General features: G+C 38.8%; 1 long non-coding RNA gene across 1 annotated transcript in view; it reads right to left on the bottom strand.

Annotated features, from left to right (window-relative positions):
- The window catches only part of LOC123383346, a 425,625-nt gene that overhangs the window by 109,484 nt on the left and 288,404 nt on the right, over nt 1-27,737 (bottom strand). The gene's annotated exons all lie outside the window — the stretch shown is intronic.

The following is a 27,737-nucleotide window of genomic DNA, read 5'->3' on the forward strand; positions in this document are numbered from 1 at the left end:
AAATTTTTATGGAAAGTCACTGGACCTAGAATAGCCAAATTAATTCTGAAAAGGAAGAAAAAATGTAAAGAACTCACATTACTTGATTGTAATATTTATTATAAAGCTACGTTAATAAGGCAATGAAATATTGGCATTAAGATTGACATGTAGATAAATGAAACAGAAGAGAGTATAGGGGCATCTGGCTGACTCATTCAGTGGAGCATGTGACTCTTGGTCTCAGGGTCATGAGTTCAAGCCCCATGTTGGGTGTAGAGCCTACTCTTAAGGAAAAAGAGATAGAGAGTATAGCAGTAGACCCACACACACATAGTCAATTGATTTCCAACAAAGATGCCAAGATAATTTAGTTGGGAAAGGTTAATATTTTCCAAAAATATTGTTTGATGCCGGGATAATTTGATTGACCATATGAAAAGTACAAGAACCTCAATCCTTACGTCATATCAAGTACTAAAACTAACTCAAAATGATTTATATATCTGTCAGTAAAACCTAACACAATAAAATATCCAGTAGAAAATATAAGAGAAAATCAGAGTAAATTTGTATGTGCCAAAGATTTCTTAAATACAACACAAAACATAAACTTTTATTAAAAAATCAGTATGTTAGAAATTCATAACATAAGAAATACTTTTAATCTTCAAAAGACCCTGTGAAAACTAAAAGGCAAGCCCCCCAATGGGAGAAAAGATGTGTAAAAAAATTTATCAACAAAATACTTATATCCCACTCCACAAATAATTATTAGAATATGAACAACCCAATTAAAATGGGCAAAACATCTGAACAGATACTTCAGTAAAGAAAATATACGGGTACTAAATAAGCATGGGAAAAGGTATATTCAACATCATTTGTCATTAGGGACATGTAAAACAAAAACACAATGGGAAAAAAACACATTGAGATACTCTTCCATGCCCACTAGAATGTGTGAAATTGAAAAAGACTGGTGGGGGTGGCACCAGGGCAGCTCAATGGGACTCTTGATTTTGGCTCAGGTCACGGGCACTGCGACTGATCACATGAACCACAGGTGTTGGTGGAGGATGTGGAGTCAAGGTCACTCTCATCCACTACTGTTAACAATGTAACATGGTACAGCCTCTTTGCAAAACAGGTTAGCGGTTTTCTAAAACGTTAAACACATAACTAGCATATGACCCCAAACTATTTTTCTTGCTAGCTACCCAAGAAAACTAAAAACATGTGTTCACAGGCCATACAAGAAGGTTCATAGCAGCTTTATCTTTGATAGTCAAAAATTGGGAAAAAAAACCCCAACTGTATATCAGCAAGCCAATAAACATGTTGTGATGTATCCATGCATTGTTATACTACTCATCAATGAAAAGCAATGAACTACGGTTGTACACAACACGGATGGACCCTCAGTAATTCTGCTGGATGAGAGCTATACCAAAAAATGGCATATGATACACGATTCAATATTTATAAAATTCTACCAAATGCAAACTACTCAATGGTGACAGAAAGCAGGTTGATCAGCGATTGCTTGGAAACCAGGCCGGGTCAGAGATGTGTAAGAGAGAGGATAATAAAGGGACATGAGTAATGACTGAAGGATAATGAATACCTTCATTATCTTGATTGTGTTGATGCTTTGTGGATATATACTTACGGCAAAACTCATTAAATTGTGCACTTTAAAATGTTCCCTTAAATGTGTATAAATTTTGCCACAACAAGGATGTTAAACAGGAAACAACACCTCAAGGAAACAATCAAAAAAATTCAGGAGTTGGATGCACAGTGAGAGCCTAATCCCTTCAAGTATTTGATGTCATTAAAAACGGGTTGTCCTTGTATTAAAAGGGACTACAAAACACAGAATGCAGTGAAATATGCAGTCTTGAATAGGATCCTAGCTATAAAGAACTTTCTTTTGGCAAAAATTGGTAAATTTGAAGACAGACTAATTATTAGATACTAGAAAAGTGTTTATATTAATGTTTTGGGTGTTATAGTATTAACTGACTCCATAATATAATTTTCTTAGTTTTAAGAAGCGTAGGGTGGCATATTTAGGAATTGAATATCAAGATATCCATATTTATTTAAAGTAATTTAGTATTAAAAATAAAATGTTAAGTAAAAAATATTGGGAAAGAGTTTCCTGGGTAGTGTTTTATGCTGAATGCCTGGTTTTCAAGAATAGATTAAAATGGGCCTATGAACAGAAGGTGAGCACTTTAAATGGAGTCTACACCAATGGTACCTTATGGCCTGGCCTGCTATGCGTCAAAAGAGAGGGTAATACAGCCAACTTTTATTTTATCATCTTTTCTCCTAAAAATAAAAAATAAGGAAAGAGGCTTCTATTAAAAACTTCTCTATTCTCTTTCTTTCATTCCCGTTTCACAGTCTCTGTCATTCTTTTCATCTAGATCCGCTTTCTCACATTAATAGTTACATCAGAAAGGTATCTTTTCCTCTTTTCTCATTCTAGAGTCAAAAAGAATGAATGAATTTAATCATTTATTCAGTCAACAAATATTTACTGAGCACCTACCACAATGATTCTTTGTGCTTTGTGCATTATAATTATCTATGGAGTTTTTTGTTTTCTGGTTTTTTTTTTGTTTTTTTTTTTTTGTTTTTTGGTTTTTTTTTTGAAAAACAGAGAGAGAGGCAAAGGGAGAGGGAGAGAATTTTTAAATTTATTTTTGTTTGAGAGAGAGAGAGAGAGAGAAAAAAGTGTAAGTGGGGGAGGGGCAGAGAGAGAATCCCAAGCAGAGCCCAATGCAGGGCTCAAACTCATGAAACCTGAGATCATGACCTGAGCTGAAATCAAGAGTCGGAGGCTTAACTGACTGAGCTCCCAGGCTCCCAGCTGTGGAGTTTTTAAGAAATAAAAATTCCTGAGCCTCACCATTGAAATTTTAACACAGTCTGTTGTGGGACTTAGACAACTGTGTTGAAACAGAACAAACAGAAAACTTCCATAGGTGTTTCTCATTCCTTCCTGGAGTTGGGACCCACTGGTCTAGTAAGTGCCACTCTTGTACCAAGCACTGAAAATAACAGCTCTGGATCAGACAAATACAGTTCCTGACCCCACTGTGCTTGTATTCTTAGCCTCCTATTCATGATTTAGACTTACGATTTTAGATACCAATGAGACATATCTTCTTGGATATCGCATTTTCACACCCTCTCGATATGTCCAAAATGAATTTCATCTGATCCTTAAAAATGGCTTTTCCTTTCCAACCATTTGCTCATCAAAAGAATTCAGCCAATATGGGAATTTGTTCAGGCCTTTAATTATTGAATTTAATTATTTAATACATTTACAGCAACTGAAATCACTTTCTTATATGTGTATGGGGTGACAATACAGTTTAGAAATGCCTTTCCCCAAGAGATAAGATTTGAACTAAGTCTTGAGTGGCTAATAGGAATTAACCTGAAGAAGGAAAGGTGCTCTAGGATGAAGTAATTCCATGAGTGACGGCATGAAACTTCATAGAATGTGTAGGAAATGTCAGCCATTCACTAATACTAAGTAACATTTTAAGAAAGGATGTAGCTAAAAAGAAGGCTGAAAAAGTAAGCAGGCATGATATCAAGGAAGGCCTCATATGCTCTCCTAAAGCTGTTCTATTTCATCCTTTATTCTTTAGGCAATGTCAAGGTATTGAAGTCTTTAATGCATAGGAGTGACTTTATTATATATAAATCACTATGACTGCAGTGTAGAGATTGGTCCAGAGGAGAAGACCACAGTCAGGTAAACTATTTAGGATACTCTTAGAGTAGTCTAGAGTGAGAGAGGACAAACTATGTCTGTAAAGGGCCAGATAATAAATATTTTAGGCATTTCAGGTCATACAATTTCTTTTGCAGCTACTCAATTCTGCCCATGTAGGGGGAAAGCAACTGTAAATAACATGTAAATGAATGAGCATGACTATGTTCTAATAAAACTTTATGGACACTGACATTTGAATTTTATATAATCTTCATTTGTCAAAAAATACTATTCTTCTTTCAATATTTTCAACCACCTGAAAGTGTACAAACTATCCTTAGCTTGACAGACATAGAAAACCAGATGGTGGGCCAGATTTGGCCATAGGCCATGCTTTGCTAAACCCTGGTCTAGATGAAAGATATTATAGGACCATTAGGGAAGAGATAGAGAGTCAAGGACATGTTTTATAACTATTAAGAGGTTGAAATTACCAAGACATGATGTTGACATGATGTGGGAAATAAAGAGAGAACAGAGGTAAGACTTCTAGTTTCTCCCTTGTGCAAGTAAATACACTGGGAAGGGTAGATTTACAAGGAATGTGATAACTTATATTAGGTGTTTTGTGGTTGAACTGTCATATTCCCACTGTCTTCTCTTCTGAAAGTCCTTGCATTCTTTCTCCTAGCTGATCAGATAGGCCTCATCTATTAAGGTCACACGCAAAGCCCCATTTCCTTCAGAAAACCTTTTCTTATCACTATTGCCAACACTGACTTCTTAGAATAAAGAGTAATGTAATGGAAAAAATAATGGATTTAGTATAAAAAAAAATCTAGCTTCAAGTCTAGGATTTGACATTTACTGCTGTGAGACACTAGGCAAGTTATTTAACCTTTTTGGGACGCCTAGGTGGCTCAGTCAGTTGGGTGACCGACTTTGGCTCAGGTCACAATCTCGTGGTTTGCGGGTTCAAGCCCCACATCAGGCTCTGTGCTGACTTCAGACAGCTCAGAGCCTGGACCCTGCTTTGGGTTCTGTGTCTCCCACCCCCTCCGCCCCTCCCATGCTCATGATCTCTTTGTCTCTCAAGAATAAAATAAAATGTTTCAAAGAAAGATAATTGATCTTCTTGAACATTATTTTCCCCATCTGTGAGTCGAGGTAGTAAAAACTACCTCAGGCTGTTATTTATTTTAAGTGGCCAAAATTTTTTTGACACTCTTCTCTTTAAGAGATATGGTCTATCTCCCTCCCCTAAATGTGGGCAGGCTTGTGACTGCTTCAACAAAGAGCACAGCCAAAGGGGTACTGTGTGATACCCAAAGCTAAGTCAAAAAAGGCCATGCAGATTCAACCTTCTCTGTTGCTTTACTTGAACTTCAGCCCTGGGCTTCCACATTAGAATTTTGACTACTCTGAGGCCACTATATTGTGAAGAAGGACAAGCCACATCCAGAAGTCACATGTAGTCTTTCTAACTGCCAGACCCTCCCAGATGAGACCCCAAACAATAGCCAACATCAAACTGCAAGCCATACGAGTGAGCCATCTTGGACATCCAACCCAACAGAGCCTTGATAAGACTGAAGTACCAAACAACATGTGATAGCAACTGCATACAAAACCCCATGAGGCATGAGGAATAGCCAGCCAAGCCCTGTCCAATTCTGACCCACAGAATTCCTGAGCATTATAAAATGGTTGTTTAATGCCAGTAAGATGTGAGATAATTTATTGCTCAGCAAAAGTAACTGGATTACTACCTCTAAGGATTGTTGTGAGAAATGAGACAGTTATATAAAAGAGATTTGTTAGCTTTTTACATTTATTTCAGAAAATTGACCTTTATTATGAGTTCACATGCTCTCTTACATTAACAAAAATATGTAAGTCCAAAATAGCATTAAAGAATTTGAGCCACTTAGAAATTGGCATCCTTCCCAGTTGAATAACCAATGGTGTTGCAAGAATTAACACCTATTTATTTATTTACTTAGTTACTTACTAACTTTCTTACTTACTTGAGTACAGTTGATACACAATGCTACACTAGCTTCAGGTGTACAAGTTAGTGATTTGACAAGTTCATACATTATGCTGGGTTCCCCACAAGTGTAGCTAACATCTGTCTTATTATATCACTATCACAATACTATTGACAGTATTCTTTATGCTCTGCTTTTTATTTCTGTGACTTGCTCATTCCAGATCCAAAGGCCTGTATCTCCCTCTCCTCTTTCACTCATGTTGCCAAACTCCCCATCCTCTTCTCCTCTGACAACCATCAGTTCATTATCTGTATTTATAGTTCTGATTCTGATTTTTGTTTGCCCACTCTTTTTTTTTTAGACAGAGAGAGAGGGTTCAAGTGAGTGAGTGGCAGAGAGAAAGAGAGAGAATCCCAGGAGGGGCAAAGAAAGAGAGAGGGAATCCCAGGAGGGGCAGAGAAGACAGAGAGAGGGAGAGAGAGAGAAAGTGGGGCTCATCCAAAGTGGCTCATGTTCACCTGAAGCAGGACTTATATTCACCCAATGTGGGACTCAAACTCACGGACAGTGAGATCACGACCTGAGCTAAAGTCAGATGCTTAATGACTGACCAACCTAGGCACCCCCTCACTCATTTTTTTAAATTCCATTTATGAGTGGAATCAAATGGTAGTTGTCTTTCTCAGTTTGATTTATTTAACTTAGCATAATACCCTCTAGATTCATCCATGGCATGATCTCATCCTTTTTATGGTTGTGCAATATTCCATTGTGTATATATACCACTTTTCCTTATCCATTTGTCTATTTTTTTTCTTTTTTTTTTTTAATATATGAAATTTATTGACAAATTGGTTTCCATACAACACCCAGTGCTCATCCCAAAAGGTGCCCTCCTCAATACCCATCACCCACCCTCTCCTCCCTCCCACCCCCCATCAACCCTCAGTTTGTTCTCAGTTTTTAAGGGTCTCTTATGCTTTGGCTCTCTCCCACTCTAACCTCTTTTTTTTTTTCCTTCCCCTCCCCCATGGGTTCCTGTTAAGTTTCTCAGGATCCACATAAGAGTGAAACCATATGGTATCTGTCTTTCTCTGTATGGCTTATTTCACTCAGCATCACACTATCCAGTTCCATCCACGTTGCTACAAAAGGCCATATTTCATTTTTTCTCATTGCCACGTAGTATTCCATTGTGTATATAAACCACAATTTCTTTATCCATTCATCAGTTGATGGACATTTAGGCTCTTTCCATGATTTGGCTATTGTTGAGAGTGCTGCTATGAACATTGGGGTACAAGTGGCCCTATGCATCAGTACTCCTGTATCCCTTGGATAAATTCCTAGCAGTGCTATTGCTGGGTCATAGGGTAGGTCTATTTTTAATTTTCTGAGGAACCTCCACACTGCTTTCCAGAGCGGCTGCACCAATTTGCATTCCCACCAACAGTGCAAGAGGGTTCCCGTTTCTCCACATCCTCTCCAGCGTCTATAGTCTCCTGATTTGTTCATTTTGGCCACTCTGACTGGCGTGAGGTGATACCTGAGTGTGGTTTTGATTTGTATTTCCCTGATAAGGAGTGACGCTGAACATCTTTTCATGTGCCTGTTGGCCATCCGGATGTCTTCTTTAGAGAAGTGTCTATTCATGTTTTCTGCCCATTTCTTCACTGGGTTATTTGTTTTTCGGGTGTGGAGTTTGGTGAGCTCTTTATAGATTTTGGATACTAGCCCTTTGTCCGATATGTCATTTGCGAATATCTTTTCCCATTCCGTTGGTTGCCTTTTAGTTTTGTTGGTTGTTTCCTTTGCTGTGCAGAAGCTTTTTATCTTCATAAGGTCCCAGTAATTCACTTTTGCTTTTAATTCCCTTGCCTTTGGGGATGTGTCGAGTAAGAGATTGCTACGGCTGAGGTCAGAGAGGTCTTTTCCTGCTTTCTCCTCTAAGGTTTTAATGGTTTCCTGTCTCACATTTAGGTCCTTTATCCATTTTGAGTTTATTTTTGTGAATGGTGTGAGAAAGTGGTCTAGCTTCAACCTTCTGCATGTTGCTGTCCAGTTCTCCCAGCACCATTTGTTAAAGAGACTGTCTTTTTTCCATTGGATGTTCTTTCCTGCTTTGTCGAAGATGAGTTGGCCATACGTTTGTGGGTCTAGCTCTGGGGTTTCTATTCTATTCCATTGGTCTATGTGTCTGTTTTTGTGCCATCCATTTGTCTATTGATGGATGAAGGTCGTTTCCATGTCTTGGCTATTATTATAAATAGAGCTTCAATAAACATGGAGTTCTTATATCTTTTCAAGCTAGTTAGTGGGGGTTTTTTCCTGGATAAATACCCAATAGTGGAATTATTCTAGCATATGGTATTTCTCCTTTTAATTTTTTGAGGAATCTCCATCCTGTTTTCCACAGTGGCTGTATCAATTTAAACTTCCACCAACAGTGCATGAGCATTCCTTTTTCTTTACATCCTTGCCAACACTTGTTTCTTCGCTTCTTGATTTTAGCCATTTTAACAGGCATGGGTCGATATCTCACTGTAGTTTTGGTTTGCATTTTCCCTAATAAGTGACGTTGAGCATCTTTTCATGTTTGTTGGCCATCTGTATGTCTTCTTTGGAAAAATGTCTATTCAGGTCCTCTGCCCATTTTTTAATTGGATTATTTGCTTTTTGGTGTTGAGTTGTATGAGTTTTTATGTTTTTTGGATATTAACCCCTTACTGGATAAATAATTTGCAAATATCTTCTCCCATTCACTGCGCTGTATTTTAGTTTCGTGTATTGTTTCCTTTCCTATGCAAAAGCTTTTGATTTTGATGTAGTCCGAATAATTTATTTTTGTTTTTGTTTCCCTTGTCTTAGGAGACATACCTAGGAAAATGTTGCTATGGATGATGTCAGAAAAATTACTCGGGTGCCTGGGTGGCTCAGTCAGTTAAGCATCTGACTTTGGCTCAAGTCATGATCTCACGGCTTGTGAGTTTGAGCCTTGCACTACTGCTTTGGATCCACTGTCTCCCTTTCTCTCTGGCCCTCCCCAACTCATGCACGTGTTCTCTCTCTCTTTCTCTCTCTCTCAAAAATAATAAACACTTAAAAAAAAAAAAGAAAAATTACTGCCTGTGTTCTCTTCTAGGATTTTTATGCTTTTGGGTCTCACATTTATGTCCTTAATCTGTTTTGAGTTTATTTTTGTGTGTAATATTAGAAAGTAATCCAAGTTCATTCTTTTAAATGTACCTATTCAGTTTTCCCAGCACTATTTATTGAGAAGACTCTATTTTCCCCATTGCATATTTTTGCCTCTTTTGTCATATGTATATATATATGGCTTTATTTCTGGGGTCTCTATCCTGTTCCATTGATCTATGTGTCAGTTTTTGAGGCAATACCATATTGTTATGATTACTATAGGTTTGTAGTGTATTTTGAAATATGGAATTGTGATACCTCTAATCTGTTCTTCTTCCTCAGGATTGCTTTGGCTATATGGGATCTTCTGTGGTTTCAATACACGGTTTAGTATTGTTTGTTCTAGTTCTGTGAAAATACTGTTGGTATTTTCATAGGAATGGCATTGAACCACTAGATTATTTTGGGTAATATGGACATTTGATAACATTAATTCTTCCAATCCATGAGCATGAGATATTTTTCCATTTGGTTGTATCATCTTTAATTTCTTTCATCAGACTTTTATAGTTTTCAGAGTACAGGTCTTTCACCTTTTTGGTTAAGTTTATTCCTAAGTATTTTATTCTTTTTTTGTGCAATTGCAAATGGTGTTGCTGTTGTTTTTTTAAATTTCTCTGTAACTTTGTTGTTAATGTATAGAAACACTGCAGATTTGTGGGTATTAATTTTGCATCCTGCCATTTTACTGAATTTATTACTTCTAGTAGTTTTTTGATGGAATCTTTAGGATTTTCTATGTATAGTGTCACGTCTGAGAATAGTGACAGTTTAACTTCTTCTTTACCAGTATGGATGCCTCTTACTTTTTTTTCTTGTCTGATTGCTGTGGCTAGGACTTCTAGTACTATGTTGAATACAAGTGGTGTGAGTGAACATCCTTGTCTTGTTCCTGGCCTTAGAGGGAAAGCTCTCAGTTTTTCACCATTGAGGATGATGTTAGCTGTGGGTTTTTCACATATGGTCTTTATTATATTGAAGTATGTTCCCTCTAACTCCATTTTGTTTAAAGTTTTGGTCATAAATAGATGTTGAATTTTGTCAAATGTTGTTCCTGAAATGATCATATGATTTTTTTCTTTCAAGTTTTTATTTAAATTCCAGTTAGTTAACATACAGTGTAATATTAGTTTCAGGTGTAGACTTTAGCTATTCATCACTTACATACAACACCCGGTGCTCATCACAAGTGCCCTCCTTAATACCCATCACCAATTTAACCCATCCCCCTAGCCAGTTCCCCTCCACCAACCCACAGTTTGTTATCTATAGTTAAGAGTCCGTTTTATGGTTTGCCTCCCTTTTTTCCCCTGTGTTCATCTGTTTTGTTTCTTAAATTACATAAATGGGTGAAATCATAAGGTATTTGTCTTTCTCTGACTTATTTTGCTTACATAATACTCTCTAGCTCCAGCGACATCGTTGCAAATGGCAAGATTTCATTTTTTTAATTGTGTGTGTGTATATATAACTGTATTTTATTATTTTACTTATTTATTTTTTAAAGACAGAGACAGAGCATGAGCAGGGGAGGGACAGATAGAGAGGGAGACACAGAATCTGAAGCAGGTTCCAGGCTCCAAACTGTCAGCACAGAGCCTGATGCGGGGCTCGAACTCATGAACCGTGAGATCATGACCTGAGCCAAAATCGGACGTTTAACCGACTGAGCCACCCAGGTGCCCCTATAACTGTATTTTAAAAAATACATTGGGGCACCTGGGTAGCTCACTTGGTTGAGTGTCTGATTTTGGCTCAGGTCATGATCTAACGGTTTGTGGGTTCGAGCCCCATGTTGGGCTCTGTGCTGACAGCTCGGAGCCTGGAGCCTGCTTCAGATTGTGTGTGTGTGTGTGTCTCTCTCCCCCTCTCTCTGCCCCTCCCCCACTTGCATGCATGCGCTCTCTCTCAAAAATAAATAAACATTAAAAAGTACATTAAAAGAGAGCAATGCATTAACACCAATAGCAATTATCTCAAGATGGCAGTCATATAGAAGATTTTGTGGGTTTTTTTTAATGTTTATTTTTGAGACAGAGAGCATGAGCAGATGAGGTGCAGGGAGAGAGGGGGACAGAGGACCCAAAAGTAGGCTCCATGCTGACAGCAGAGAGCCCAATATGGGGCTTGAGCCACGAGATCATGACCCAAGCTGAAGTTGGATGCTCAACTGACTGAGCCACCTAGTCGTCCCATTACCTCTTCTTTAAATGTCCGGTGAATTCATCTGGTCCTGGACTTGTATCTTTGTTTGTAGTTTTTTGATTACTGATTCAATTTTGTTACTTGTAATTGGTCTATTCTGCTTTTCTATTTCTTCCTGGTTCCATTTTGGAAGATCGTATGTTTCTATGAATGTATACATTTCTTCAAGACTGACCACTTTGTTGGCATATAATTTTTCATAATATTCTCTTACAATCCTTTGTGTCTGTGTGGTATTGGTTCTTACTGATCTCTCATTTCTTTAAGTTTATTTATTTTTGGAGGTGTAGGGAGGCAGAGAGAGAGAGAGAGAGAGAGAGAGAGAGAGAGAGAGAGAGAAATGAGTGGGGGAGGGGCAGAGAGAGAGGGAGAGAGAGAATCCCAAGCAGGATCCATGCTGTCAGCATGGAGCAGGATGTGGGGCTTGAACTCATGAACTGTGAGATCATGACCTGAGCTGAAATCAAGAGGCAGATACTTAACCAACCGAGCTACCCAGGTGCCCCTCTCTCATTTCTGATTTTACTTATTTGGATTCCTACCCCTTTTTTCCTGATGAGTCCTGGCAAAGGGTTTCTCCATTTTTTTTTTAATCTTTTCAATAAACCAGCTTTTGGTTTCTTTGATTTTTTTCCTCTTTTTTTTTTCTGTCAGCTCCCACCCCTGGTGCTCCTTTGCACCCCAGGCTTTGGTTTGTTTGCTTGCTTTTTTAAATCTCTATGTCATTTATTTCTAGTTTGATCTCATCATTTCCTTTCTTCTACTCACCTTGTGTTTTGTTTGTTCTCCTTTTTGTAGTTCCTTTAAGTGTAAGGTTAGATTATTTGATTTTTTTTCTTGTTTCTTGATATAGGCCTGTATTGCTCTACACTTCCCTCTAAAAAACTGCTTTTGCTGTGTCCTAGAGATCTTGGACTATTGTGTTCTTGTTTTCACTTGTCTCCATGTAATTTTTTATTTTTTTTTTGATTGCTTCAATGACTCATTGGTTGTTTACCATCACGTTTAGTCTCCACATGTCTGTGTTTTTCCCATTTTTTTCTTGTGATTTATTTCTAGTTTCATACTGTATTTGGAAAAGATGCATGGTATGACTTCAATCTTCTCCAATTTATTGAGGCTTGTTTTATGGCCTAATATGTGATCTATTCTAGAGAATGTTTCCATATGCACTTAAAAAGAATGTGTATTCTGCTGTTTTGGGATGTAATGTTCTGTATGTATCTGTTATGTCCACCTAGTCCAATGTGTCATTCAAAGACATTATTTCCTTATTGGTTTTCTGCCTGGATAATCTATCCGTTGATGTAAGTGGAGTGCTAAAGTCCACTATTGTTATATTGCCATCAGTTTCTCTCTTTATGTCTGTTAGTATTGGCTTTATGTATTTAGGTGGTCCAGTTTTGGGTGCATAGATATTTACAGTTGTTATATTCTCTTGTTGGATTAATCCCTTTATCATTATGTAATGCTCTTCTTTGTCTCTTTTTGCATTCTTTGTTTTAAAGTCTATTTTATCTGATGGAAGCATTCCTACCACAGCTTTTCCCTTTTCTCGCTTCCATTTGCATGGTGAATGTTTTTCCATTCCTTCACTTTCAGTCATATGTGTCGTTTAGGTCTGTGGTGAGGTGTCACTTATAGGAAGCATATTGATGGGTCTTGTTTTTCTTTCTTTTTTTAGTTTACTTTCATTTATTTTGAGAGAGAGAGTGCACGAGCTGGGGTGGGGGGCAGAGAAAGAGGGAGAGAGAGAATCCCAAGCAGGCTCTGCACTCTCAGCACAGAACCCGACATGGGGCTTGAACTCATGAACCCATGAGATCATGACTTGAGCCAAAATCAAGAGTTGGATGCTTAACCGACTGAGCCACCCAGGTGCCCCAAGATGGGTCTTGGTTTTCTTATCCATTCTTCCACTCTTTGTCTTTTGATTGGAGCATTAGGACATTTAAATTTAAAGTAATTACTAATAGGTATGTACTTATTGCCTTTTTAAAAATTTGTTTTCTGGTTATTTTGTAGTTCTTATTCCTTTATTCTTCTTCTCTTGCTCTCTTTCTTAGTGATCAATGAGTATCTACAGTGTTTTGTTGGCTTTCTTTATTTTTTGTGTATTTATCATAGATTTGGGGTTTGTGGTTACCATGAGGCTCATTTATAACATACCAAGTAAATAGCAGTCCATATTAATTTGGTGGTCATTTAAGTTCAAACACATTAAAAAATTTCTTTTACTCTCTTTTCCACATTTTATGTACATGTTGTCATACTTTACATCTTTTTATTCATATTTTTCTTATGTCAATTATGGTCATTTCTTTTCCACTTAAAGAAGTCCCTTTAAGATTTCTTGCAAGGCTGCTTTAGTGGTGATAAACTCCTTTATCTTTTGTTTGTCTGGGAAACTATTGATCTCTCCTTCAAATATGAATGAAAATCTTGGCTGGTAGAGTATTCTTGGCTGTAGTTTTTTTTTTTTTTTTTTCATTTCAGTACTTTGAATATATCATGCCCCTCCCTTCTGACTAGCAAAATTTGATGATTTTTCTGCTTAAAAATCAACTGATAGCTTTATTGGTTTTCCCTTGTAGGTAACTTTTCTCTTTTGCTGCTCTTAAGATTCTCTCTTTATCTTTAAACTTTGACATTTTAATTATTATATGCTGTGGTGTGGGACTCCTTGGGTTCATCTTGTTTGGAACTCTCTGTGCTTCTTGAACTTGGCTGTCTATTTTCCTCCTTAGGTCAGTTTTCAGTTATTATTTCTTCAAATAAGTTTTCTACACCTTTCACTCCTTGTCTTCTTCTGGGACCCCTATAAAGTAAATGTTTGCTTGATGTTGTTGAGGAGATCCCTTAATCTATCCCCATTTCTTCAGGTTTATTTATTTAAGTAATCTTTATACCCAGTGTGGGGCTCGAACTCATGGCCCCCAGATGAAGAGCTGCATGGTGCACTGACTGAGCTGGCAGGTGCCCTTATCTTCATTAAAAAAATTATTTTCACACTGTGCTGTTCAGCTTGTGTGCTTTCCATTACCCTGTCTTCTAGATTGCTGATACATTCTTCTTTATCCTCTAATCTACTGTTGATTCCCTCTAGTGTGTTTTTTAAATTTCAGGTATTGTATTCTTCAGCTCTGATTGATTCTTTTTAATATTTTTCATGTCTTTCTTGAAGGGCTCACAGTGTTCTTCCATTCTTTTCTCCAGCCTGGTGAGTGTGTTTATGATCATTACTTTAAATTCTTTATCAGCATGTTGCCTATCTTGATTTCATTTAATTTTTTTACCGAGGCTTTTTTCTTATTTTTTTTCTTTTAGAGTATATTTCTCTGTCTCCCCAGTTTGCTTGACTTTCTGCGTTTGTTTCTATGGATTAGGCAAAATGGCTGCTTCTAAAGTTGAAGGAGTGGCCCTGTGTATGTTGTCCCCTATGCAGACTTTGTGTACTTGGTGACTTTTACTGGCTGGCTGGAGCTGTGCTTGTATATGCTACTGTTTTAAACCATGGGGTATCTCCATATGTCATGTTCTCTTGCCATTCTCTCTTTGATTGTTCAGCAGCTGTTCAGTCAGCCCTCAGTTCTTCCTTAGGAGGAATTGTCCTATTAATAGGTGTAATTTGGTGTGTTCTGTGGAGGAGGTGAGTTCACAGTCTTCTTATGTTGCTATCTTGAATTGGAACTCAAGGTTTGTTAAATTTTAAGTATTGTGAGTATATAAGTCATTCTTTAATATCTACCACATTTATTGTTAATAAGTAAATAATATATCATAAGTCAAAAAAATCATATATCAGTTGGTCATGATCGTTTCCTACATATTAGTTTTGTCTTCCCAATTATATTGTGAACTCATAACAGCAGAGTTTAGGTCTGATAATACCTTTGTGTCACTGGAAGCCATTAGAATAGAGCTGGGTACAGAATCAACAAAAACTTTTGGAAAGATTGTTGTCCTATATGTAGTTTTGAAAGAATTCAGCAAAACTAGTTTGATGTATTTCCAAAGAATCTATTTTAGTTTAAATAATTCCATTATCCAAAATCTGGTCACAGGCATTTTCTCATATATGATTATTTGTTGTTAAGGTTGGCTCAATTATTCGACTTACTAAGTCTTACTTTAATTGATAAAAAAAAAATAAGTTTAACCAGATGGCCTATCTCAATCATTTGCCTTTTTAAAGGAAAAGTTATACCTCAGCACATAAACTATCTGAACAGCTAATTCCTTTTGCAATTCTTCCTTTTAGGCATTCTAATTAACTTTCTAAAGTAGTGCAATATAAAATAATCAGTGAAAACCAAAAAAAAAAAAAAAGGTCATTAAGATTTTTAATTCCTTTCTTAACTTTTATTCTTAAATTCCCCCCCACTCCCCCCGTGAACTTTCTATTTTTCCTCTCAATTTTTCTTCATCCTCTCCTTGGGAGTTTAAACTCCTACAGCAATTTATTCAACTTTTATTTCTATATGAGCCAGATGAAAAACTGCAAATAAGTGCAAACCACTGCAAATATTAAGTTGGAGGAAAACATTAATTCCATTGGAAGCTTGACTGCATCCACATTTGACTTGTGATTTAATTTCAACTAGGTCTTTCCTGATGCTCAGCAATTCCTCATCCTATTTCTTATTTTACATTGACTTTGTACCACCTTCTCCACAGCTGTTGTTCTAAACCTCTCCACTCTCCTGCCAGGCTACTAGAAGGAACTGACATTGCCACTTTACTTAGATGGACGCTATCCAGAGCAAGCTCCTTCATTTTCTTACTTTAATTCACAATCTCCCCATATGTTCACTCATTTTTATTATTTTTCTTGACTATCTCAAAGCAAGAGCAGCTCCTCTTCCATTCTGCAACTAATCTCCCCATTGGTGACATGGAATCTATTCTTGCCCCTTCTAGAAACTTACTTTATCAATTATCAGTTCTGGTATTTTCAGTCTCTGGCCATTGGCTGCTTTTCTTTCTCTTAAAAGCATGCTAAGATTTCCTGATCCCCCCTCTACCCCCCCCCCCTTTTTTTTATTTTAGAGACAGAGAGAGAGTGCAGGGGAGAGGGATAGAGAGGGAGACAGAGAGAATCTCAAACAGTCTCCATGCTCAATGCAGAGCCCAACATGGGGCTTTATCTCATGACCCTGGGATCATGACCTGAGCTGAAATCAGGAGTCAGATGCTCAACCGACTGAGCCACCCAGGCGCCCCTTCCTGATCCTTAAATAGACTTTGCCTTTCCTAACACTCTGAGTTACCATTTTGTTTTTCCATTAAACAGAAGTTTGGGAGACATCCACCAGAACAAATAGATTGGTCCCTATACTTTTAAGCCAGTCTAACCCATTCAGGCCCTGCGTGTACCAAGTAATAGTAGAAGGCTTAACACTTCTTAAGTAATAGTGAAGGCAATCCCATAATTCTCATATTTGCCCCTTCTCCACTCTATCTCTGCCTGGCTTTTAACCTGTGCCTTTTCTCCCACTTTAAGTCCTATTTCTGCCCTGTGGACTGAAAAGCTTTTATTTTATCCCTGGCTATCTCTAAGAAACCTCTTTAACTCTTCTCTTTCTTTCTGCAGTAGGATTCTGCAAAGCAACTGCAGGTACCAGTTTCTTTGGTGACCTTCTTTTGAAGAAACTGTTCTGACACAAAGCTGATAAACTAGAATTTCCCAACCACCTGGCCTAAGAGAGAAAAAGTTTCTGGAACATGATCTCTGGTGTTCTGACCTATGTGGTGGTATTCTTACTACTAGCTAACCTTGATTGAATACTACAACAACCTTTTGAGGTAGGAACCATCCTGGTCTCAGTTTTGTATAGAAGGAAACTAAGTCACAGAATTACTAATGTCCTTGCTCAAGGTCCTGCACAGCTTCTTGAGAGAACAGGGAGTCTAAACTGCCAGGCTTTCCCTAGAAACTATGCTCTTCAGGCAAACTTCTCTAAGGAGTTTGTACACAGTTTAAAGAAGAGCTCTTAACTGCTTCAATCATCACTTAATATGATTCTTCCAATACTGTAGAACACCTCTTGGGAGCCTCATGTTGAAAGAAGAAAATGACTGATAATCAAGTCAAGATCTAACTGGCTTGCCTCTTCTACTGATTGAATTTCATAATCGATAGTCTCAAGTGATTCCAACATATCTAAGCACGCCAACCACAAATGAAGTCACGAGCAGATGATATTCACCGTGTGGTGCAAGAATTTTAAGTGTCAAGAACAACGATTTAAGGATAATCACTAAATTTTAAACTTGACAAACTTCACCCGCAAATTAGATGCATTTAAATGGCTATGCAAATAACTGGCGTCTTTCTTAAGAAATTGTTAGTTAATGTGCAAATTAGCCCCTGATAAAATTGGACATACATCTACTGATTAAAAGAACCCTTCTGCAAAGGCAATATGGTGAATAGCTAAAAGAATGAGCCCAAGAGACTCTAGAAAGATTTTCACTACTCTATTAAGTTCATAAAAGGTAATTCATAGCCAAAGGAAGGCCCATTTAGTAGTTTCCCAAAGAAAGATGACTTAGGAATTTCCGGACTCAGTCAAATCAATCCCCTAAACTTATATGGCACTTTACATTGTATAAAGCATTTTTCTTCCCATTATTACAATTGAGGCTTTCAATTCCACTAGGGCAGACAAGCTCTCCAGGAAATTTTGTTCCCATTTTAAAAATTTATTTCCTTTTCTGTCTTGGCCTTCAGAAAGCCTAGAGATAAATTGAATGATCAAGGGTAAAAATAGGTGCAACTCTGTATTTCTTACTTATGTATTATTCTGACCTTTCTTCCTTACTGTTTATTTAAAAAACTATTTAGTTGCTTTAAATGTCTTGATTATAAGCTTCCGCAAGTTCTTTATGAAGAATTGGGGGGGGGTATAAATTTCAAATATTTGAAAAATTGATAAATCCCCTTCCTAGCAAAATGGTAGGCCCAAAGCCTGATTACCAAGGGCACAAAACCCAATCTAGCCCCAAAGTGCTTCCATCAAGAGTCCTGCTATTTCACACCATCATAGAAGACATCCCAGAGCAGCATAATATGATGTACAAAGGAATATGCACTTAGCATTTATTAAGATAAATTCATAATTCACATATTGTTCTGCCACTGGTTTTCTTAGCTATCGCTACATCATGAACATATTTCCATGTAAGTGCAGTATATAGAAATCTACATTATTGTTGAAGTGGATTTGTAGTACTTAATTTTATGGATGATTAAATTTTTAACTCACCATTAATAGGCCTTTACAAGAAAGGTGGAACATATCGTTATAATATTGTTTGCACTTAAAAAAAAATCTGTATTGGGGCACCTGGGTAGCTCAGTCGGTTGAGCGCCGGACTTCGGCTCAGGTCATGATCTCACCGTTCGTGGGTTTGAGCCCCGCGCCGGGCTCTGTGTTGACAGCTCAGAGCCTGGAGCCTGCTTCGGATTCTGTGTCTCCCTCTCTCTCTGCCTCTCCCCTGCTCACGTTCTGTCTCTGTCTCTCTCTCAAAAATAAATAGACAATTAAAAAAAATAAATGAATAAATAGATAAATAAATATAATTTAAAAATCCGTATTTCCTGCTCCTATCTTTACTCATCTTCCTATTTGGCATTTTCAGGGGTTTTATATTAACTTTGAGACATTATGCTATGTGAAATAAGCCAGCCAGAGAAAGACAAATACTGTATGATCTTCTTTATATGTAGAGTCTAAACAAGCCGAACTCAGTAGAAACAGTGAGGAGATTGGTGTCTGCCAGTGGCTGCAAGAGGGGAGAGAGGAGATGTTTGTCAGAGGGTATAAACTTCCAGTTTTAAGACGAATAAACTCTGGGGATCTAATGTACAGGATGGCGATTGTTGACCCTTGAACAACACAGGTTTGAACTGTGTGGGTCCACTTACATGTGGATTTTTAAAAGCAAATACAGTACGGTACTGTACATGTGTTTTCTCTTCATGATTTTCTTAAGTTTTCTTCTCTCTAGCTTACTTCATTACAATAATACAGTATATACTCCATATACAAAATATGTGTGAATCACCTATGTCATTAGTAAGGCTTCTGGTCCACAGCAGGCTATCCGTCGTTAAGTTTTGGAGAAGTCAAAAGTTAAGTGTGGATTTCAACTGTGCAGGGGGTCAGCACCCCTAACCCCTGTGTTGTTCAAGGGCCAACTGTAGTTAATAATACTGTATTGTACACTTGAAAGTTGCTGAGGGTAGATTTTAAAGATTCTCACCACCACCACCACATTACACATTACAAGAAGTAATTAGGTGAGGTGATATATGTGCTAACTAACCTTATTATGGTAATTATTTTGCCAAATCTACATATATCACATCATCACATTGTGCATGTTCAACTTTTCCTGTATAAGCTCTTTAAAAGTCCAACTTCTCAAAATCAATTGAACAACAATCTGCTAGCTCCTATTTTTACAGCAGAGGAAGGAAAACTGTAAATCCTTGCAGAGTCAGAAGAAATAACACCCTATCAAAAAGTAAATTACAACTTTATATTAATACAACTCATCAGGTAATTACAATCATTTAAATATAGCAGGATTATAAAAGTGGTCTTAAATGTCATGAAACAAACTAAAGATTCTTTTTCTTTGTGTGAGAAAGAAAAAAGGAATATCATGGCAAACTGAATTATCTTGAGAGTAGGACATCCATTTAGTACTCTTAAACACAGAGCTATGTTCCTTTAGGTAACCATATACTTAACATCCAAACAGGAATATCTTTTTTTTTAGGAACATTTTTGATAGTGAAAAGGAGCACTAAAAACAATCACAGGTGATAAACCAGGATATATGGTCATCCTAATACTGTTTGATATATTAGAAATATTAAACCTGAGTTTTTGTTATGGTTAAAAAATAAATCCTAGTAGAAAAGTCTAGTGAATTATTAAAAATAAGTGTTTGGAGTTCTGAAGGAAGATCAGACTAGAGGTATTTTTAGGAGTCATTTCTTTTTTTTTTTTTTAATGTTTATTTACTTTTGAGAGAGAGAGACAGAGAGACAGAGAGACAGAGCGTGTGCAGGGGAGGGGCAGAGAGAGAGGGAGACACAGAATCAGAAGCAGGCTCCAGGCTCCAAGCTGTCAGCACAGAGCCCGACATGGGGCTCGAACCCACAGACGGTGAGATCATGACCTGAGCTGAAGTTGGACGCTTAATAGATTGAGCCACCCAGGCGTACCGGGAGTCATTTCTATGGCATAGAAAAAATGGGAATTTTCAGATAACATATAAAACCTTAGGGTTGAGACCATCAAGGAGTGAGGGTAAATGGAGAAGAGAAGATGACCAATGGTTTGAGTGTAGAGGCTCTCCTTTGTTTATTAATAAGATAAATGAGGAGAAATCAGTAAAGAAGAAGAGGTAAACGATGAGGTCGGAGGCTGTACCCCTGACGTCAAGTGAACAAAGTGATTCATGGAGGAAGGGGTAATTGTGTCACATAAAATGAAACCTGACAACGAACCACTGAACTTAGCATTGTGGTACCCACTAGTGACTTTGACAGGCACTGTTTCAGTGCAGTGATGGTAACAAATGCCTGAATAGAGAAAGTTCAAGGAAGAATAGGAGGAGAAGTAGGGAGGAAGTGTTGATAACTCTTTGAAAGAGATCTAAAGTGGAGGAGAGAGGCGGCGTCTGACTGGCTCAGACAGTACAGCGTATGACTCTTGATCTCAGGATTATAAATTTGAGTCCCACATTGGATGTAGAGATGACTTAAAAAAAGATCTCAAGGAATAAATAACTGAAGTGGAGGAGAGAAATGAAGCAGTAGCTTAAGGGGGTTGTAGGGGTTAAGGGAAGGTGTGTGTGTGTGTGTGTGTGTGTGTGTGTGTGTGTGTGTTGAACAATGGGAGAAACACGAGCATATTGACTGACCAGGAATTCTCCCCTAGAGAATGAAAATGGATGCAAGTGAGAAAGGGGAGACATGCTGGCGATGTGTATTGAGTCATGTGTCGAGACATGCACTTGAGTTGGTACACAGTGATGGTGCTGTTGCCCCCCAGACGGGAACATGAGAAGTTCACAGCTGGCAAGAAGGTGGGGCACAGGGGTAAACACGCCAGGAAGTGGTAGACGTGGGAAGCGTATGAGGAAACTCAGTTTGGATCCCTTCTGTCTCCTCGGTGAAAGAGGCAGCAGTGTTGTTAGACGAGCGTGGGGGCGTAGGGGGTCTGGGGACGTGAGGCGAGAGCGAGGGGTGAGTGGACTGTGTCACGGCGAGGACCTGGATGGATGTGGTGCCGTGGATTTAAAGCGAGCAACAGCTTGGGCCATGTTCGGCTCCGGAACAAGAAATGTATGAATTCCACATGAAGAAAAACTTTCACGTGGTGGGACATGGTAGGTTCAGATTCCTGTAGCGTTTTTTTTTTCTTAACATATCGCCTACGATACTGAAGTGTCTAATGCAATTGTTTTAAAAGACCCATGCTTGAAAGCTTCCGCTTTTGTGGGGACATTTCCCTCCTGTTCATTTATGTTGGTTTCACTCTTAAAGTCTGAAGAGTTTCCTTCACTACCTGGCTAATTTTGATCACAAATTCGTATTTCAGAATGAGGCAATAGGGGTGCCAGCATGGCTCCGTTGGTGAAGTGTCCAACTCTTGATTTTGGCCCAGGTCATGATCTCACCGTTCGTGAGTTTGAGTCCCGCATGGGGCTCCACGCTGGGTGTGGGGCCTGTTTGGGATTCTCTCCGTCCCTCTCTCTGCTCCTCCCCTGGTAGCACGCACACTCTCGCTCTCCCAATATATAAATAAAACAAAGAAAAGAAAAGAAGGAGGCAGTAAATATGGAATAGATAAGCTACCTAAGAACATTACGCTTTGGGTGGTAGTTTTTGTTGGTCAGTCTCGCTTCAGACTGAGCGGACTCGGGGACGGCCACCCGTGCGGATAGAGGCCTCGGTTCTCGGACTCCCCGTGAGGAGATGTAGGCGAGGATCTGCATGAATCGCGACAGCCAGAAGGAGACTGGCAAGCACAGGACGGTTTAGTAAAGCAACGATACACTCTCCATTGCTCTGAGGCTACCGGGATCCTTTCCTTTTATGTGAGAGAGAAGGTTTGTACTGGAACCGTCATGGCAGCCCCTCCCCATGTGGGGGGCTATGACTAAAATGCAAATGCATTATAAGGAGTCCAGGGATTACTCTGGGGCAGAGGTGGAAGAGGAGAACACATGCGCTGCACCTGTGACTCTTGGTCTGTCAGCCGCAGGGTCTTGGAAGCCACAAGGTCACAACGTTGTGCCACACTGGCTTCTAACGTGTAACCTATTTATCACTGTCCTTGCCTCCAGCTCCTGTCTCCATCGTTCCCCCCTCAAGCACCTCGGGGTCTGCCTCTGGGTATTCCTCTCACTGCTCATATCTAGCTTCTACCTAAGAGTTCATTCTAGATCAGGACTTCTTTATTTTTGTTAAGCTTTTTTTTTTTAAGTTTATTTATTTATTTTGAGAGAGAGAGAGAGAGAGAGAGAGAGAGAGAGAGAGAGAGAGAATGCATGCGTGTGTGTATGTGCACATGCGGGGAGGGGGAGAAGGAGAGAGAGAATCCCAAGCAGGCTCCACACTGTTAGCTAGGAGCCCAACGCAGGGCTCCAATTCATGAACTGTGAGATCATGACCAAGAGGTGAAACCAAGAGTCTGACGCTTTATCCACTGAGCCACCGAGGTGCCCTCTCCATCAGGACTTCTTAATCCTGGCTGCACATCAGAATCATTTGCAGAGCTATTACAATCAGTGCTGGCTTTTCCTCCCAGAGATTCCCATTCAAGTACTCTCTTCCACAAAAGAATGCATATTAGAATGCAGACGAGGCGTGCCTGGGTGGCTCAGTCAGTCAAATCTTTCAACTTCGGCTCAGGTCATGATCTCCCTGTCCGTGAGTCCGAGCCCCGAGTCGGGCTCTGTGTCGACAGCTCAGAGCCTGGAGCCCGCTTTGGATTCTGTGTCCCCCTCTCTCTGCCCCTCCCCCATTCCTGCTCTGTCTCAGTCTGTCTCTCAAAGAAATAAATGGTAAAAAAAAAATTAAAATGAACAATGCCGACGAGTGTGATATAATTAGAAGTAGATCTGCAAATCCTTCCAATTGTTAATAGTGGGCACTTCCCCATTCCTCGTGATTTAGCGTTTCAGATTTTGGATGTTGTGTTACACCGTATTTGAGAACTGCCTCTATTCTTTCCATACCATTCCACAGAAATTGTTTATTGTCTGCTTCTGGGGGCGGGGGGGGAGATCCCAAACTTAAAAACAAAGCAAAAAAATATAATTGTAGGACCTTTTAATATTACATTAGAGTATTTCCTATTGAGTCCATTGGAAGTCAGCCCTCTCTCAGTAAATGCACCTCTATCTGATCACCACGGCCCAGATGTTCTACAGTGCCTGAAACTGTAGAACACTGAAAAAGTGAAATGATGCGGGATTTTTCCCCCGGCCGACAGAGAATATAGTACCAAAGGTTATAGCTTTATTCCCAGAAATAGGATAGTAACCACTTTTGCATCTAAGCCAGCAAATGTATTTCAATATGTCTGTCCCCAATAATTCTACAAGTCCAAGTTTTCTCAAATCCTTCTGGAGCTAGGCCTATTACTTCTCTGGTTCCTTCAATAATGAATTGAATAAAAGTTTGACACATGCTCACTACCTATTTCTATGAGAATTATGTTTCCAACAACTGGGTTATACGCTTTTGCAGCTGGTCATTTCGCCCAGATGCAATCACCGCCTGAGGACCGCTGGAGCAGAGAGTAACCCTCAATCAACGAATGTCCTAACAGGAGCCCCTTCTAGGGTCTTATTACCTTTCCCGAATTCCCTATTCCAGAGCTACTAAGACCAGCTGCTTAGTTTGAGCCTGAGAATAGGCAAACTGGGCAGATTTTCAGAGATCCCACATGACAAAGTCTGCCTTTAAGGCATCTTTATGTTTTAAAATTAGATTTTACTTTCATATGTTATTACTGTCTGCCAGTTGGGAACTGATAGGACCTGGCGATTACTTTCCAAGGCATCTGAAAGGCTTGTTTTAGGTGCCAGAGGTGGTCTCCAGATTAAGAATTTGGAAGACATCTGTGGTCATCTTCCAGTTTGAAGACCAAAGGCTTAAGCATGGAGTCCCAGCGGTGGCACCAAATTTGTATCTGAAGTTTGCACAATATCACCTGTTGCAGCAAAGTGGTGGTGGACCGGCAGACATATGAAAATGCTTCTTTTGTTTAAGAAATGCTACGGGTTGTTGGCTGCGAATCCCTGCAGGAATGGGAGAGGAGTTAGTGTAGTCAAGTGCTCTTTCTTTGAGAACAATGGCAAACACCTCTATTTAAAAAACATGCATTGGGGGCACCTGGGTGGCTCAGTCAGTCCAGCCTCTGACTTTTGATTTCGGCCCAGGTCATGATCCCAGGGTTGTGGGATCGAGCCCCGCATCAGGCTCCGCACTGAGTGTGGAGCCTGCTTGGGATTCTCTCTCTCTCCCTTTACCCCTCTCCCCAGCTCTTTCTCTCTCTCTAAAATAAAAAAAAAATTAATAATAATACTGGATTAGAATGGGTAATTACATAGTCTCTAAGGGTTCTATTTATTTGTAGAAGTTTTTTTTTTCCTTTTTGTCTGGGTTTTGTTCACATGTATATATTGCTCACATGTATATCTTTATCCCTGTATTTAGTTTATATTTGTGTGTATATATTTGTCCCTATATTTATTTTATATTTGTGTATATGTATTTATCCCTATATGTATTTTATATTTATGTATATATTTATCCCTATATTTATTTTATATTTGTGTATATATTTATCCTTATATTTATTTTATGTTTGTGTGTGTCTATGACCTACCCTACAAAAGAGCGGTTTTCACTCTTCCTCACAGAGGGGAAGTTGTTGACAATTTCCAATGACCTGCTTGTGTTTGCAGCCCTACGTATCTGTGAATGGCTTCCTGGGGGGCATTCTTGAAGGTTAATCGGCCATGCAAGTATCCCATTTGTCCATAACACGGGGATATAGACCTCAAAAGACAGATTTAGGCTCAAACAGAAAGAAAATGCAAATTGGTATCGAGCTAACCATTAGTCGTCATAAGATTGTACTCATGATAATTTCTGTGAATCATTTTTAATACTTGGGAAGTAAATGCAGAATTATATCTGGATCCAAGCTCACATAATATTCCTGATCAAGGTGAATCCCTGGACACACCAAAACGGTGTGAAAATTTTGGCTTATCAACATGTGTATGTATTCTCCATGATTTCATCACTGTAGAAGATAACACAAGCTGTCTTAGTTTGGGTCCCCCCAAAAGCAAATTCTGAGACAAAGAATTTGCTGGCAAGAAGTTAATTTGGAAGCTGATCTCAGAAAGCACTGTGAAAGAGTGGGGAACTGGGACTCAGTCTCGCTGTTCCACTGAGAGCTAAGGAAACTGGAGATTTAATTTATCAGCTCCTTTCATTGGCTGTGTCTCTGAAGTAGTAACTCCAGAGAATGTCTGCTATCCCCACAGACAAGACGAACTTGCTCTCGTGGTGAGAAAAATGTCCTTGGCAGAGAGATGCAAAGAGCTGTTTGTCCTGACTTCTGGGATACCTGAAAGGTTCATTCAGGTTGTAGCATGTATCAGAACTTCGTTCACGTTATGGCTAAATGATATTTCATTATATGTATAAATCACACTTTATGTATCTACTCATCTGTTAATGGACACTTGGTTCTTTCCACCTTTTGGCTATCATCAATAATGCTGCAGTGAACATATTTGTTCCTAAAAGCATGGACAGGAATAAAAACATCTGTTTGAGAATGGCTAAAATTAACAACAGAGGAAACAATAGACATTGGCGAGGATGTGGAGAAAAAGGGACCCCTTTCGCACTGTGGGTGGGAATGCAAACTGGTGCAGTCGCTCTGGAAAACGTATGGAGGTTCCTCAGAAAGTTAAAATTAGGACTGCCCTATGATCTGGCAATTGCACTACTAGGTATTTACCCAAAGAATACAAAAATACAGATTTGAAGGGGTACACGCACCCCAATGTTTATAGCGCATCATTATAATTTTTAAATTATAATTTTTTAAAAAATTATAAGGGACGCTTCGGTGGCTCAGTCAGTTAAGCATCAGAATCTTGGTTTGGCTCAGGTCACACACGATCTCATGGTTCATGGCATTGAGCCCCACATAGACTCCGTGCTGACAGCGTGGAGCTTGCTTGGGATTCTCTCTCGGCCCCTCCCCCCACTCATGCACGCTCTCTCTTTTTCAAAACAAATAAATAGAAAAACTTTAAAAAATATATAGCCACCTCAGTAGCTGTCGAGTGCTATTTCACTGTGGGTTTGTTTTGAATTTCCTTAATTACTGTTGATGTTGACCATCTTTTTCTATTGGTAATTTGTATATCTTCTCTGAGAAATGTCTGTTTAAATCGTTTGTCAATTTTTAAATTGGGCTGTATGTTTTTGTTGTTGTTGAATTGCATAAGTTTTTTCTATTTTGTGGATTCAAATCGAATCAAACATATCATTTCTAAATATTTTCTCCTGTCCCATAGATCATCTTTTCACTCTCTTGATCACGCCATTTCATGCACCATTTTTGAAAAAAAAAAAAAATGCTGATGAAGTCTGTTTTCTGTACATTTTCTTTTTTTTCCTAATGCTTCTGGTGCTACAGCAAAGAATCTATCGCCAAATCCAGGATTGTGAAGATTTACCCCTACATTTTTTCCTTAGAGTTTACATTTTCTTCTTTACCTTACATTTATTTAGCCCACTGATCCATTTTTTCAATTTTTTTATTTAAATTCCAGTTAGTTAACATATAGTATAATATTAGTTTCATGTGTACAGTATAGTGATTCAGCAATTCCATCCATCACCCAGTGCTCATCACAACAAGTGTACTTCTTTTTTTTTAATGTTACTGTATTCTTGAGAGAGAGACAGAGCATGAGTGGGGGAGGGGCAGAGAGAGAGGGAGACACAGAATCCGAAGCAGGCTCCAGGCTCTGAGCTGGCAGCACAGAGCCCGACGTGGGGCTGGAACCCACACACCCTGAGATCATGACCTGAGCTGAAGTCGGACACTTAACCGACTGAGCCACTCAGGTGCACCACAAATGTACTTCTTAATTACCATCACCTATTTAACCCATCCCCCTTCCTATCCCTCCCACCCCACCCCACCCGGCCCCTCACAACCATCGGCTTGTTCTCATAGTTAAGAGTCTATTTCTTGGTTTGCCTCTCTCTCTCTCTTTTTTTGCCTATGTTCTCTATGTTTGCCTCTCTCTCTTTTTTTCCCTATGTTCTTTTGGGTTTTTTTTTTAATTCCTTTAACAATTGATAAGCATAATTAGAAAGAATATCAACAAGGCAATAGACTTGAACAGCCCTATAAAACAAATAGACTTAACAGGTATATAGCACTTCACTACCAACAGCAAAATATACATTTTTCTCAAGTGCACATGAATCGTTCTCCAGGATAGACCCATTATGGATGGATCCATTTTGACTTAATTTTTGT

Source organism: Felis catus, chromosome X (assembly GCF_018350175.1).
Source record: "Felis catus isolate Fca126 chromosome X, F.catus_Fca126_mat1.0, whole genome shotgun sequence".
Taxonomy (NCBI): domain Eukaryota; kingdom Metazoa; phylum Chordata; class Mammalia; order Carnivora; family Felidae; genus Felis; species Felis catus.